General features: G+C 38.0%; 1 protein-coding gene across 4 annotated transcripts in view; it reads left to right on the plus strand.

Annotated features, from left to right (window-relative positions):
- dok4 (docking protein 4) overlaps nucleotides 1-14832 on the plus strand; it is a 65921-nt gene that overhangs the window by 12353 nt on the left and 38736 nt on the right. The gene's annotated exons all lie outside the window — the stretch shown is intronic.

Raw genomic sequence — 14832 nt, forward strand, 5'->3', positions numbered from 1 at the left:
ATCGGTTCAGGAAGAGATGATTGGTCAACGCATGCGCAAATACTTTACTTCTTTCAACTTTCTTTACGGCAGTTATGTTCGTGCACACCATCGCTGATATCATGTTTTTTTTATAATCTTTATATAAATATCAATGTCAAATGTATTTTTGTTATGATTGCAGATATAGATTTAAGTTAAGTTGTTTAAAAAAAAGAGTTTTTAGTTAAATTACGCGTAGTAAGTAAGTAATTAGCGCCCCTGTGCGTCATTCATTACAATGGCACAAGAGTGACTGTGGTTGAAATTGTGGTGATAATACGTCCTGATTTATATATATCCACCCATGGTTTGAGCTTATATTCAGGGTTCGTACGGGTGATTAAAAACCTTGACAAATGCTTGGATTTAATGTTGTGTTTTCAAGGTTTGAAAAATGCTTACATTTTGGGTGAATTGCTTGTACAAACCCAGTTTCCATATAAGTTGGGAATTTGTGTTAGATGTAAATACAAACGGAATACAATGATTTGCAAATCATTTTCAACCCATATTCAGTTGAATATGCTACAAAGACAACATATTTGATGTTCAAACTGATAAACACTTTTTTTTTGCAAATAATCATTAACTTTAGAATGTAATGCCATGGCAAAGAAGTTAGGAAAGGTGGCAATAAATACTGATAAAGTTGAGGAATGCCCAACAAACACTTATTTGGAACGTCCCACAACGGCCACCAGTGTGCAGGCTAATTGGGAACAGGTGGGTGCCATGATTGGGTATAAAAGCAGCTGCCATGAAATGCTAAGAAATTCACAAACAAGGATGTGGTGAGGGTCACCACTATGTAAGCAAATTGTTGAACAGTTTTAGAACATTTCTCAACAAGCTGTTGTAAGGAATTTAGTGATTTCACCATCTACAGTCCGTAAAATCATCAAAAAGTTCAGAGAATCTGGAGAAATCACTGCACGTAAGCGATGATATTACGGACTTTTGATCCCTCAGCGCGGTACTACATCAAAAACCGACATCAGTGTGTAAAGGATATCACCACATGGGCTCAGGAACACTTTATAAAACCACTGTCAGTAACTACAGTCGGTCGCTACATCTGTAAGTGCAAGTTAAAACCCCTCAATGCACAGCCAAATCCATTTATCAACAATATCCTGAAACGCCGCCGGCTTGGCTGGACCCAAGCTCACCTAAGATGGACTGATGCAAAGTGTAAAAGTGTTCTGTGGTCTGACGAGTCCACATTTCAAATTATCTTTGGAAACCGAGGACGTGGTGTCCTCCAAAACAAAGAGGGAAATAACCATTCGGATTTCTATAGGTGCAAAGTTCAAAACCCAGCATCTGTGATGGTATGGGGGTGTATTAGTGCCCAAGGCATGGGTAACTTACACATCTGTGAAGGCACCATTAATGCTGAAAGGTCCATACAGGTTTTGGAGCAACTTATGTTGTCATCAAAGCAACGTTATCATGGACGCCCCTACTTATTTCAGCAAGACAAGTGTTACAACAGTGTGGCTTCGTAAAAAAAGAGTGCAGGTACTTTCCTGGCCAGCCTGCAGTCCAGACCTGTCTCCCATCGAAAATGTGTGGCGCATTATGAAGCGTAAAATACAACAGCGGAGACCCCGGACTGTTGAACAACTGAAGCTCTACATAAAACAAGAATGGGAAAGAATTCCACTTTCAAAGCTTCAAAAATTAGTTTCCTCAGTTCCCAAACGTTTATTGAATGTTGTTAAAAGAAAAGGTGATGTAACACAGTGGTGAACATGTCCTTTCCCAATTACTTTGGCACGTGTTGCAGCCATCAAATATCTTGTCTTTGTAGTGCATTCAATTGAATATGGGTTGAAAAGGATTTGCAAATCATTGTATTCCGTTTATTTACATCTAACACAATTTCCCAACTCATATGGAAACAGGGTTTGTAAATGCTTGGAAATGTTCATCATATTTCTCGGCAGTCTAACTCAATAGGCAAATTATAAAATGGAAACAAATAAAATAAGTTTCCTTAAAAATGAAAGCTACACGCTTGATCTGTTGGCTTTGCACGATCCCTCACATGCCAAAGCCGTTTATAATGACTATAGAAAATGACTATATCGTGACTATTTGAGTATACATTCTCACACAGTTGCTTTTAGCTGCGGGCATTAGACTACAGGTGTTTCTCACTCTTTCTTGTCGCTCCTTCTCACAGAGACATAAAACAAGCACACCTTACATTTGTCGCATACTGTCGCACGTGCAACGTCATACGCCCCCTTTTCAACCCATATTCAATTGAATATGAGTTGAAAAGAATTTGGAAATCATTGTATTCCGTTTATATTTACATCTAGCACAATTTCCCAACTCATATGGAAACGGGGTTTGTAATTCCCAGGAAAAACAGCACAGGGTCCATCGTCTGGCGTTGCTTTGGCTCCAAGTGGGAAGATGTTGAACAGGCAACCGTTATATGTCAAGTATGCGGCAAAAAGTAGCAGCACTACTAACATGTAGCATCATTTGAAAAGTCACCCGCTAGAGAATGAAGAGTGCTTGAAACTCTGCACGTAAACATCTCCAATAAAATGTACTGACCCATTTGAGCCTGGCGTCTTCCATTTCCACATCAACACCGTATGAAAAAAATAGTCATCAACAGAAGGAGATAACGTCCGCAGTAACCTACCACATAGCGAAGGACATACACTATTTGATTTCTTATTATGCAGATAATTTTTATTTTACAGTTATTGAAATATCTTGTGGACATCATGCACAAAAGTGCACTTTATTTGTTTTAAACTATTTTAGTGGCGTTCTGTACAAAAAGTGCATTTTAATTTAGTTTTGTTTTGATATGTCATCTTTGTGACATCACGCACAAAAGTGCACTAATAGCTTGTTTTAAAATATCTCCGACAATGTTGCACTTTCTGTTTTAAAATGACATAAATGTTTGTGCCACTCCTTAATAACTGTTGAATAAATACATTTTTGGTAAATTGACTTAGTTGTGATTTCCCTCTCTGCATGAAAGTTTAAAATGAGCATATATTAATGCAGTATGAACAAGAATGTTTTAATGTAGACACATGGAATCATCATACTGCTGTGATTATATGCCATCCATCCATCCATTTCTACCGCTTATTCCCTTTCGGGGTCGCGGAGGGCGCTGGCGCCTATCTCAGCTACAATCGGGCGGGAGGCGGGGTACACCCTGGAGCCTTGTGATTATATGCATCAGGTGTTAATTCAAAGCTAAGGCAGATTATCGAGATTTATATCGTGTAACGTGACATGGCCTAAAAATCTCGAGATATTAATGAAAGTCCATATCGCCCAGCCCTACTGTAAAGGTCATGTAATGTATAATTTGTAACCTTTTTCACAACTTGGAGCTGAGTTAGTATGAATTATTTTGTAGTTTATACACAACATGGTTGTATGCATTTCTTGCTTTATTATTTTCGTTGTCTACTTAACTTGTCTGGCTACCTCAGTGAAAGCAAAAAAAGTAAACTTTTGTCTTTTTGTAATCATAGACACCGAGATATAAGGCTAGAAATGTTTAATGAAAGGTGACTGGTGTGTTGTGAAGTAAACATTTTTTCCTTTAATTTATTATCCTTATATTAATGTGGAACAGTTTTGTTAATAAATGAGTGAAATAGTAATTTTGAGGGTGCGTGTATTTATATCACGTTAAGCAGTTTACATGCACACATACAGTGTAAATCAACCCGTGCTGTTCGATGTCATTGAGTGCTGTAAGTAGAAAAAGAACAATACATTTGAAAAACAACACAAATGGAGACACGTTTGCAAACACCCATGACTCTAAATAGCCTACAGAAACACTGCTTTATTTTTTATGCCCCATTCAGTTAATGATAACTGCTTGTTCAATGTAAGGCTTAGGTTTTAGCAGATTTTCCGTATTTTTTTTAAAGACAGCATTTGGTGACCTCAAACAACAAGGGTATAGATTGATTCACACTGGTTTTGCCTTTTGAAGGGTACTGGAAAAACTAGATAATTGATCTTGAAAATCCTTAAAAAGTGCTTGAATTTGGCCATGGAAAAGGTGTAGGAACCCTGTATATTCTTGTTGCCTTCTACTCCAAAGAAAGTTAGTTTTTGATACAAAATATTAATAAAATATCCAATTATCACAGACTGTGATGCCGCAGAAGCTCTGTCGTAAAAAATTACAAGTGCAGGAAATTACGTGGTCTTTGCGCATACGTAGACGGATTCTGTCTTCCGGTACTGATCGTGTAGTGACAATGCATTAAAATTGAAAGAGAAGTGTTGCGTCTACAAACTAAGCATTCACCACGTCAGAAGATAACCTTAACAAATCCAGAGAGCGTGCAATGCGTGCAGAATGTTATATTTGTTACTTGTTTCAATAATGCAGGAACAGCAGGTTTCAGCAACGCAGGATCTTATTTTAAACACGCTCATTGCTCGTAACACCACTAGAGCTTTTGTCTATACTTCCGATTCCGCGCTACCACGAAGACTTTTGAGAAATGTGGTTCGACTGCAAGTACCAACACACTGAACACATCCAGAAGTAACCCAGCCTTTATCATTTCCATAAATGCTGTGAATTAGAAGACACAGCCCAGAAAAAACGTGTCACTTGTTTGACAACCCTTTGCCCTGCTGGTGAAATATGTAAACAAGTCGTATTCAAAGTGTGGTCTAGGGGCAATTTGTGGGATACAGCTTTTGATTGACTAATATGGCACATTGTAAATAATAAAATCAACACAAAAAAGCAGTAAAATAGAGCAAAAATACTGAATGTAATGACAAAAAGCTGAAATGTTGACCCAAATAACAAATAGACACAAAGCTTTGTCTTTAAATATATGCATCATGTTTTTCTATTCATACATCATTTCATTACAAATAACAAGATGTTGTCAGCAACGTCCACTCTCTGTTGTCTTTCGTAGTTTTCACCCAAAAATTCACTTGTCTGTCATAAAAAAAATAAAAAGATCGGACAGCTTAAACTTCCCCCAAAGTTTCAAAAGTGCAATTTTGGAATAAGAAAGGAATTCCCAGTGAAAATGTAATTGTATTGCAATATTCCATCATTTAATGTTTCTTGAAGTGCGAAATAATAACAGTAACATTTCTGAGCCATTTATTTTGTAAGCGCAGTCGGACAGAATGTAACGTACAGCAATTTTATTGGGAATGTTGGAAGGCTGCACTTAGTTTTTCACTGCTCCGTTTGGGGGAAGAATATGTAAACAAAGAGTACCTTCTGAGTACAGCTTCAGTCCTTTCTTCAGCTGTGATCTAATAAGACTCTGTTAGAAATATAACCAATAATAAAAACAGATTCAGTCAGATGTCTATGTTGCAAGATTATAATATATCTGGTTAACTTCAAGAACGAGCCAAAGCCTGCAAAAGTGGCCCAGGTCTTTGCCAACAAATGTTGCGATGGCTTCTCTTACGGTTTGTATCTTCATGGTCTGCAGATAATCGGGTGATAACATAATGTTAGTAAGTCCATCGCTTTCTTTTGTTTTTCCACAGGCAGCTTTTTGTTGGAAGCTAACGTTAGCATAGTGAGTTGACCGCTGATTTCCACTGAATGCGGAATGGCCGCGGACAAACACACTTTTTTAGTTTTTTATTCAAGTCAATGTGTCAATTTCCACTGCCCCTCCGAGCGTCACCGACATACAGTTGCCGTTCCGCATTCCAGCGCTAAATATATGCAGACCTTCTATTTTTTTCGGACGCCGCAACACATCCGTTCATCCATCCATCCATTTCTACCGCTTGTCCCTTTTAAGGTTGCAGGGGGTGCTGGAGCCTATCTCAGCTGCATTCGGGCGGAAAGCGGCGTACATTCGTTCGATTCAGCTAAAAATCTGCTAAAGTTGGTTTGCTGTGTTTTTATGCCAGCATTTTAGCTAATGTGATACATTTACAGCTATAATTTATAGATTATGTTACTTTGTAACCTCTTGAAGTATGCTAACTCTCCTAATTATACCAAGATTAATATTACATTTCAGTACAGCCTCTGCTATTCACCTCTCAAACCATTTTAACCTTGTATTTCAACGTTCAAACCATTTCTACATTCCACTAGTATTTCAGTTTAGCATCAGCTTTTCAACAGTTTAACAGTTTCAACATTCAATCCATTTCAGCATTTAAACGATTTCAACATTCAAACCATTTCTACATTCATTCAACATTTAATTAGCATTTCATTTCAGCGTCAGCTCTTCAACATTCAGACCATTTCAACATTCTTACATTCATACTACATTCAATCAGCATTTTAGTTCAACTTTAGCATCGGAGCATTCACACACAAGGAAATGCCTCATCTAGTTACATATAGACAATTGTTTGAGCAAAAAAAAAGTCAAGAATACACAATCACTAAATAAAAGTACAATATAACATGTTCTACTCATTTAAATCTTTTGGGTTTTGCCCTCTAAGTCCTGTTATAAAAATTCTAATTATAACTGAGAGTCCAGCTGCGAACAACTACAGTAGTTTACTTAGCATAGCATAGAGCCCACAATAGGGTCATGGGGTAAGCTATTGACTAAAAGAACTTGTTTTTTACTTTTTTAATGTTCTTTGCACTGTTTTTAAACTTCCGTCTCAGCCTGATCCGTTGACAAAACGTGCTCCGCTGTCTCTTCCGTTTTGTCCGTTGCGTTTTTTGTGGCTTCAAGTTAAGTTTTGGCTGTATATTATTGGATTGTGTCATATTTATTTATTTTGGCTTTTGCAATCGTGCTGAAGCTGAAAGTTTTTGTTATGATTTATGATATTGTCTTGTGGCGTTTGCACAACAAATTGTGACCTTTCTCGACCACAGTAGAAATCAGCCATTTTTGTTTTGATTACACCCCAGGGAGCAGACAAACTTAATAAAGATGACCACATTTGCTGTACATACTTCCTTTACAAAATCGAAGTGTGGGGAAAAAAAGGAAAACAGAGGGGGAAATTGCGGGGGAATAGAAGCGGATAAGACAATACAAACGAAAAGCCACATCAACAAACACAACATCAACAACAGCAGAGCAGCATCATCAAATACGATATGTACAAATATGATAGTACAACTGAAAGCAAAGAAGCAGTTAATGAAGTAAATATTAATAACATAGAAATGACAATAAACATTACACTGCAAATGGAGAAAAAAAATACCAATAGAAATAGCACTATTGATAATAAATAATAGCAATAATTACCTCTATTATCAACAATACAATTGTTTCAAATACAACAATACATATGTGTAATGATAACCCAAAATACAAAAGAAAGCAGATAAATGGAGGTAAAGAAAGAGAAGCGAAGTAACCTTGTAGATTGTAATAGTTTCAATAGGTAAGCTTTGTCAGTGTTCTGTGTGTTACCCAGTTTTCCCTAGGGGAACAACATTAATTTATGTTTGATGAAACGTGATTATGTGCATGACTATCTGTATATGTATGTTTGTACAGTTAACGTGTGTGTGTGTGGATGTATGTACAATGAGCGTGTAATGAATGTACTGTATTTGTGTATGTATGTGGTAGAGTGTACCTATGTATGTGGGTAAGTACTAGGGCTGCGAATCTTTGGTTGTCCCACGATTCGATTCAAAATCGATTCTTGGGTCACAATTCATTTTTTTTTTTTCAATTCAACAAGATTCTCGATTCAAAAACGATTTTTTTCCCCGATTTAAAAGGATTCTCTATTCATTCAATACATAGGATTTCAGCAGGATGTACCCCAGTCTGCTGACACGCTAGCAGAGTAGTAGATTTTCTTTAAAATGCTTTTATAATTGTAAAGGACAATGTTTTATCAACTGATTGCAAAATCGAAATTTGTTTAAACCATTAAACGAACCAAAAATATGACTTATTTTATCTTTGTGAAAATATTGGACACAGTGTGTTTTCAATCTTATGAGATGCGATGCAAGTGAAAGCCACTGTGACACTATTGTTTTTTTGTTTTTTTAAATAAATGTCTAATGATTATGTCAATGAGGGATTTTAATCACTGCTATGCTGACATTATAACTAATATTGATACTGTTGATAATATTCATTTTTGTTTCACTACTTTTGGTTTGTTCTTTGTCGTGTTTGTGTCCCCTCTCAATTGCTCTGTTTATTGCAGTTCTGAGTGTTGCTGGGTCAGGTTTGGTTTTGGAATTGGATTGCATTGTTATGGTATTGCTGTGTATTGTTTTGTTGGATTGATAAAAAAAAATAAAAAATCGATTTAAAAAAAAATGAGAATCGATTCTGAATCGCACAACGTGAGAATCGCGATTCATATTCGAATCAATTTTTTCCCAAACCCCTAGTAAGTACCAAAGATTGCACGTATGTATGTATTAATGAATTAATATACGTATGTGTTTATATGTCCGTATAATTGTGTATGTGAGTATTTATGTGCATTTGTATGTACAATAAATTTCTCTCCCAGTGTGTGCGGGAGCCAAAATACGGCCTCAGCCCCCCAGAGAGCCCAACCCAACTGCCCTGGCGAATCCTCCCCCTGAGGGAAGACAAAAAACTAAACTAAAATAAAAAAGACCACAGACACGCTGATAAAACAAGGTCACTACACTACCAGCTGGCCATGTTTGCTGCACAGCGTAATACAAAACCCAAAACCGTTGAAGTTGCCACGTTGTGTAAATCGCAAATAAAAACAAACTACAATGATTTGCAAATCCTTTTCAACATTTATCAGTTGACTACAATGCAAAGACAAGATATTTAATGTTCAGACTGAGAATCGTAATTTTGGCTCGACCAGACGGCCACCGACTCTGCCCAATAGAAAGCAAAACCCGTGTGCGCCACAAAGAAAATAAAAAAAATACATTAAAAATATAAACTTTACACCCTCAGCGAGGTTTCTGCCTAGGAATGGCAGGCCATGAGACCGCGGCCCCTGGAGCCCACGCCGGCCGTGAAGGCAATGAGGGGCGCGCTGCACTCCCGAAACCCAACCCACCCTTGCATGTGATGTAGAAGTATATAAGGTCCACAGAGTGTCTACTGTGTAGTTACAATTTGGAGGTCAGCCGTTACAGCCGATTCCCAGTCTCTATTGATGTGTGTGATGTGACATGAGGTAGACATGTATGCTTGTGGGGACTGATGAAATTGGGGGACATCAAGGCCATGGTGGGAGCGTGTATGTATTTAGGAGCGTGTACCTATGTATGTGGAGAAGTACCAATGTGTGCGCGTATGTATGTATTAATGAGCAAATTGTGTGTCCCGAATGGGCTGAATATTTTGGTCTTAGCTGGATATGAATCGGTTGACAATTGTAGGAGAAGATTGTACCTCAAGCTATGGCTGGGCGATATATTGACATATCGCGGGTTTGTCTCTGTGTGATATAGAAAATGACTATATCGTGATATTCGAGTATACGTTCTTACACAGTCGCTTTTAGCTGCGGGCATTAAACTGCATGCCTTTCTCCTTGTCTCTTTTTCTCACAGAGACTTAAAACAAGCGCACCTTCTTACATATGTCACGTGCAACGTCACACGCCCTCCCCGAGCAGAGAGATAGCGACATGGTAAGATTAGCTGTGATGCTAATGTTACACCAGCGTTTCTCAAAGTGTGGGGCGCGCCCCACTGGTGGGGAATAGAGACATGACAGGTGGGACGCGAGAAACGGGAGGAGATTCCACTTTAATTTTTTTTTTTTTATTCTTAGATTTTATTTTTTACAACCCCGTTTTCTATACAAACTGTAAATCACTTTGTGATTCTGTCGGTGAAATCCTCTATATAAATTAATGTAAATTACTTATTTTTCCTGTAGGCTTTAAATTTCTAGGTAGGAGCGAAAGTTTGACAGACGCAACAGTAACTAATGAGGGCGGGGCTGAGTGGAACAAACTTTCGCGCGGATGGGTAGCAGGCTAATGTGTGGACCACAATTACACAAAATGGATAAATTGGCTTCATATAGAGTTGCATACAGAATTGCTCAATGCAAAAAAACACACACAATTGCTGAGCAGCATTCTCCCCGCTGCAATAGACAAGGTGTCAGTCATGCTTGACGAGACAAGCGCAGCAAAATTAAAAGCTGTCCCACTGTTGAGAGACGTATATGCGACATTGCAAGTGATCTTGAGGAACAACTCGTAGACCAGGGGTCGGCAACCCGCGGCTCCGGAGCTGCATGCGGCTCTTTGATCACTCTGATGGGGCTCAGCTTGTCACGGCCAGCTCAGCTTATCATCCTGCTTGTCAAACCTCGGGACACGCCCACGGCCGCACACGTCTCCGTCCTCCAGCTGCTGGAGGACAAAGACATGTGGGTGTCCAAGTTAAAGCGCCTGACAGCGGACCTTGAAGATGTTTCACGCCAGAAGGCCGTTCTTGCTCACAATCACAAATGGTGTGATATTGAAAACCTCTCCAAACCAGACAAACTTGTGTTCGAAACTTGGAACGCTATCCCCGACTTTTATGTGAACATGAAAAAGTATGCACTTGGAGTCCTGTCTATCTTTGGATCCACATATGCATGTGAGCAGGTGTTCTCCAACATGAACTTTATTAAAAACAAACATGGCACACGCCTCACAGATAAGAGTTTACAATCCTGTGTGAAGATAAAGGTGACGTCATACTGCCCGGGTGTGGAGACTCTGTGCTCTGCGGTTCATGAGCAGAAATCACATTGACTACGTATGATAAATATTTTAATTTCCTAGAATTTTGCATATATTCACATGTTTTAATTGTTCAGTGAAATAGACATTTTACGGCATTTTTGGTTCTCTGCCAGTGGCGTTTTTTTTTTCAATACTACAAGGCGGACTTAAATAGACATTAAGTATTTTACTTAACCTTCAACCCGACGTCTTTTTCGGAGTTAAAACGTTTTGTTGCATGCAGAGATTTTGTTTCATTTTTTCTGCAGTCCTTCATTGATTTCATAAATGTAACCCATTATAGTTTGTTTATACATAGCACAAGGCAAAAAGAAAACTTTATATGCAGTGTTATTTCATTTTTTTTTTTTTACTTTATTTTATTTTGTAATTGTTTGGTCCTGTCCAGCTTCCCAGGCAAATCATATAGTTGATGTAGATGCCTATATCGGCTGTTCACATTTACTTTACAGAAGAGAAGTGTAGAATACTTCTCTTGTTGCCTTATTTGAATTTGACTTTACTACATGTATTTATATTATCATTTGGTGCAGCCAGACTGGAGCAGCAAGGGATAGAAAGAGAAAAAAAAGGAAGACAGAGGGGAAAATTGTGGGTATTAGACAGTGTTATTTCATTTTAAATTTTAAAAGAGTTTTGTGGCTCCCATTGTTTTCTTTAATTTGTGAAATGGGTCAAAATGGCTCTTTGAGTGGTAAAGATTGCCGACCCCTGTCGTAGACAAATTCAAATAAAGTCGTTTTGCTTTATAAGTGGACGAAGCTACTGACAGCAATAAAGACTGTCTGTTCATCGCGTACGTCTGCTTTGTGAATGGCAAGTCATTGTGCGAGGATTTACTGTTTTGGAAATACATAAAACATAGAGCCACTGCTGATGAGCTGTTCAAGATAATAGACAGTTTCGCCAAAGAACACGACCATAAATGGGAAAACTGAGTGGGCTTTTGCTCTGATGGCGCACAGACCATGGCAGGGTCAACAAACGGGCAGCAGGCTCTAATAAAGATGGTTGCGCCAAATACGCATTGGACATACCGCGTCATTCACCGGGAAGCACTCGCATCAAGGCATCTCAGCCCCGAACTCAATGAGGTTTTAACAGATGTTGTGAGCGCGGTAAATTTGATCAAAACACGAAAAAGTAGCACTTTTAATTTATTTATTATGGAACTCGATGCAAGTTATTTGATTTATTATTGAACTTGATGCAAGTTATAACACTTTTATTTGATTTATTATTGAACTTGATGCAAGTTATAACACTTGTTTTATTTATTATTGAACTTGATGCAAGTTATTTGATTTATTATCGAACTTGATGCAAGTTATAACACTTTTGTTTTATTTGTTATTGAACTTGATGCAAGTTATAACACTTTTGCTTTATTTATTATTGAACTTGATGCAAGTTATTTGATTTATTATTGAACTTGATGCACGTTATAACCCTTTTATTTGATTTATTATTGAACTTGATGCAAGTTATAACACTTTTGTTTTATTTATTATTGAACACATGCACCTGGGGATAGGTTGCTTGGCAACACTAAATTGGCCCTAGTGTTTGAATGTGAGTGTGAATGATGTCTGTCAACCTGTGTTGGCCCTGCGATGAGGTGGCGACTTGTCCAGGGTGTACCCCGCCTTCCGCCCGATTGTAGCTGAGATAGGCGCCAGCGCCCCCCGCGACCCCAAAAGGGAATAAGCGGTAGAAAATTGATGGATGGATGAACTTGATGCAAGTTATTTGATTTATTATTGAACTTGATGCAAGTTATAACACTTTCATTTGATTTATTATTGAACTTGATGCAAGTTATTTTATTTATTATTGAAATTGATGTTATTTTATGTTATTGAGTTTGAGTGTATACAACTTGATGTTACTTGATGTTCAATAAATTTGAAAATGTTAAGCTTGGCATTAGCGTTCTGTTGGGGCGATGGGGGCAGGTGGGGCTTGAAAATTACCCCTTGTCCAAAGTGGGGATGACAAAAAAAGTTTGAGAACCACTGTGTTACACGTCTGGAAAGATGGGCCAACTCTTTCTTTGTGCGACTCATTTATTTTTCTTGATCAAGCTGCAAAACAATTAACACATAGATAAAACTGGAGCTTGATGCATCTGTTTTTTTTTCATATCACGTACTGCCAGACTTCTTCTACAGAATACAATGTGTGGAGTTGAACAATTTTACAAGTATTCCACATATAAATATACACACACACATATATATATATATATATATATATATATATATATATATATATATATATATATATATATATATATATATATATAGATGTGTACATATTCATATGTGTCATCACCATATGTATTATACATATACATTTGGGGTGTAATGGTACGTGTATTTGTATTGAACAGTTTCGGTACGGGGGTTTCGGAGGTGTACCGAACGAGTAAACAGGCTAGCAGCTAGCAAGCTAGGACAACATGTTAAAGCCAGAGCTGGAAGACCCTCCTGCCTCGTTAAGATCTCCCATTTGGAAACACTTTGGCTGCGCGATACAACAATGGAGGACAGAGGTTTGCTAAGATTGTTCAGCAGCTGCTTCTGACAATACGTCAAACATGTGTTGCACCTTTCCTGCTTCTGGCTCCCATAGTGTCTCCCTTGCGCGCACAACCCTTCACTCTACCCGGCAGTGGGTCTCCACAGCTCCGGACTCCAGGGTAAATGAAGAGTCCAGCGATTACCGTATTTCCTTGAATTGCCGCAGGGCATATAGTATGCGCCTGCCTTGAATTACTGCCGGGTCAAAATCGCTTCGCAAAATAATTAGCGCATGCTTAGTATTACCGCCTGGTCAAACTCGTGACGTCACGAGTGACACTTCCCCTGTCATCATTTTCAAAATGGAGGAGGCTGATTTCAATACTGGTCATTTGAAATCGCATAAAGGGAAGAAGATTAAGAGCTAGGATTTAAGGTCCAAGCTTACATCACACTCTAATGTTTACTGCATGCCTTTGGTAAATGCCGGAGCGAGAAGAGGGTTTAAAATAATTAGCGCATTCTTACTTTTACCGCATGCCTTTGGTAAGCACAGGAGTGAGAAGAGGTTTTAAATTAATTAGCGCCCCGGCAGCAATTCAAGGAAATACGGTAGTTGCAAATCGTGGCTTTATTGAGGTCTTGCACAGAACCAATCCAACAAAACACTAGCCACTCCTGCGCGCTACCGCTCCCTCACCTCGCTCGCCCGCACACTCGACGTCACATGCTGTCACATATTAAAGGGACACACACACACACACATACGCTACTCTCATCACACAGTGGTTCTCAACCTTTTTTCAGTGATGTACCCCCTGTGAACATTTTTTTTAATTCAAGTACCCCCTAATCAGAGCAAAGCATTTTTGGTTGAAAAAAACAGATAAAGAAGTAAAATACAGCACTATGTCATTAGTTTTCTGATTTATTAAATTGTATAACAGTGCAAAATATTGCTCATTTGTAGCGATCTTTCTTGAACTATTTGGAAAGAAAGATATAAAAATAACTAATACCTTGTTGAAAAAGAAACAAGTGATTCCATTATAAATAATGATTTCTAAACATAGAAGAAATCGTCAACTTAAAGGACCCTCTTTGGGGATTGTAATAGGGATCCATCTGGATTCATGAACTTCATTCTAAACATTTCCTCACAAAAAAAGAAATCTTTAACATCAATATTTATGGAACATGTCTACAAAAAACGGCGGGTGGTGTTGATGAACGTGAACCCCAACTTAAACAAGTTGAAAAACTTATTAGGGTGTTAGCATTTAGTGGTCAATTGTACGTACTGTACTGTGCAATCTACTAATAAAAGTCTCAATTAATCAAACAAAGCACTTTATATGTAGAAAGGTTTTTTTAAGAAACCATTCTGAGCCTTAACTTATTTAGTTTTTATTTGTTATATGTGTATTAACCATGGCAATGGACCCTGTGTGTATATGTATGTTATTCCATTGTTTACAAATTTGGTAAATAAATAACCCAAAAAATGTATATTTTGTTGTTTTCTTACTGTACCGAAAATGAACCGAACCATTACCTCTAAACTGAGGTACGTACC

Source organism: Nerophis ophidion, linkage group LG02 (genome assembly GCF_033978795.1).
Source record: "Nerophis ophidion isolate RoL-2023_Sa linkage group LG02, RoL_Noph_v1.0, whole genome shotgun sequence".
Taxonomy (NCBI): Eukaryota; Metazoa; Chordata; class Actinopteri; order Syngnathiformes; family Syngnathidae; genus Nerophis; species Nerophis ophidion.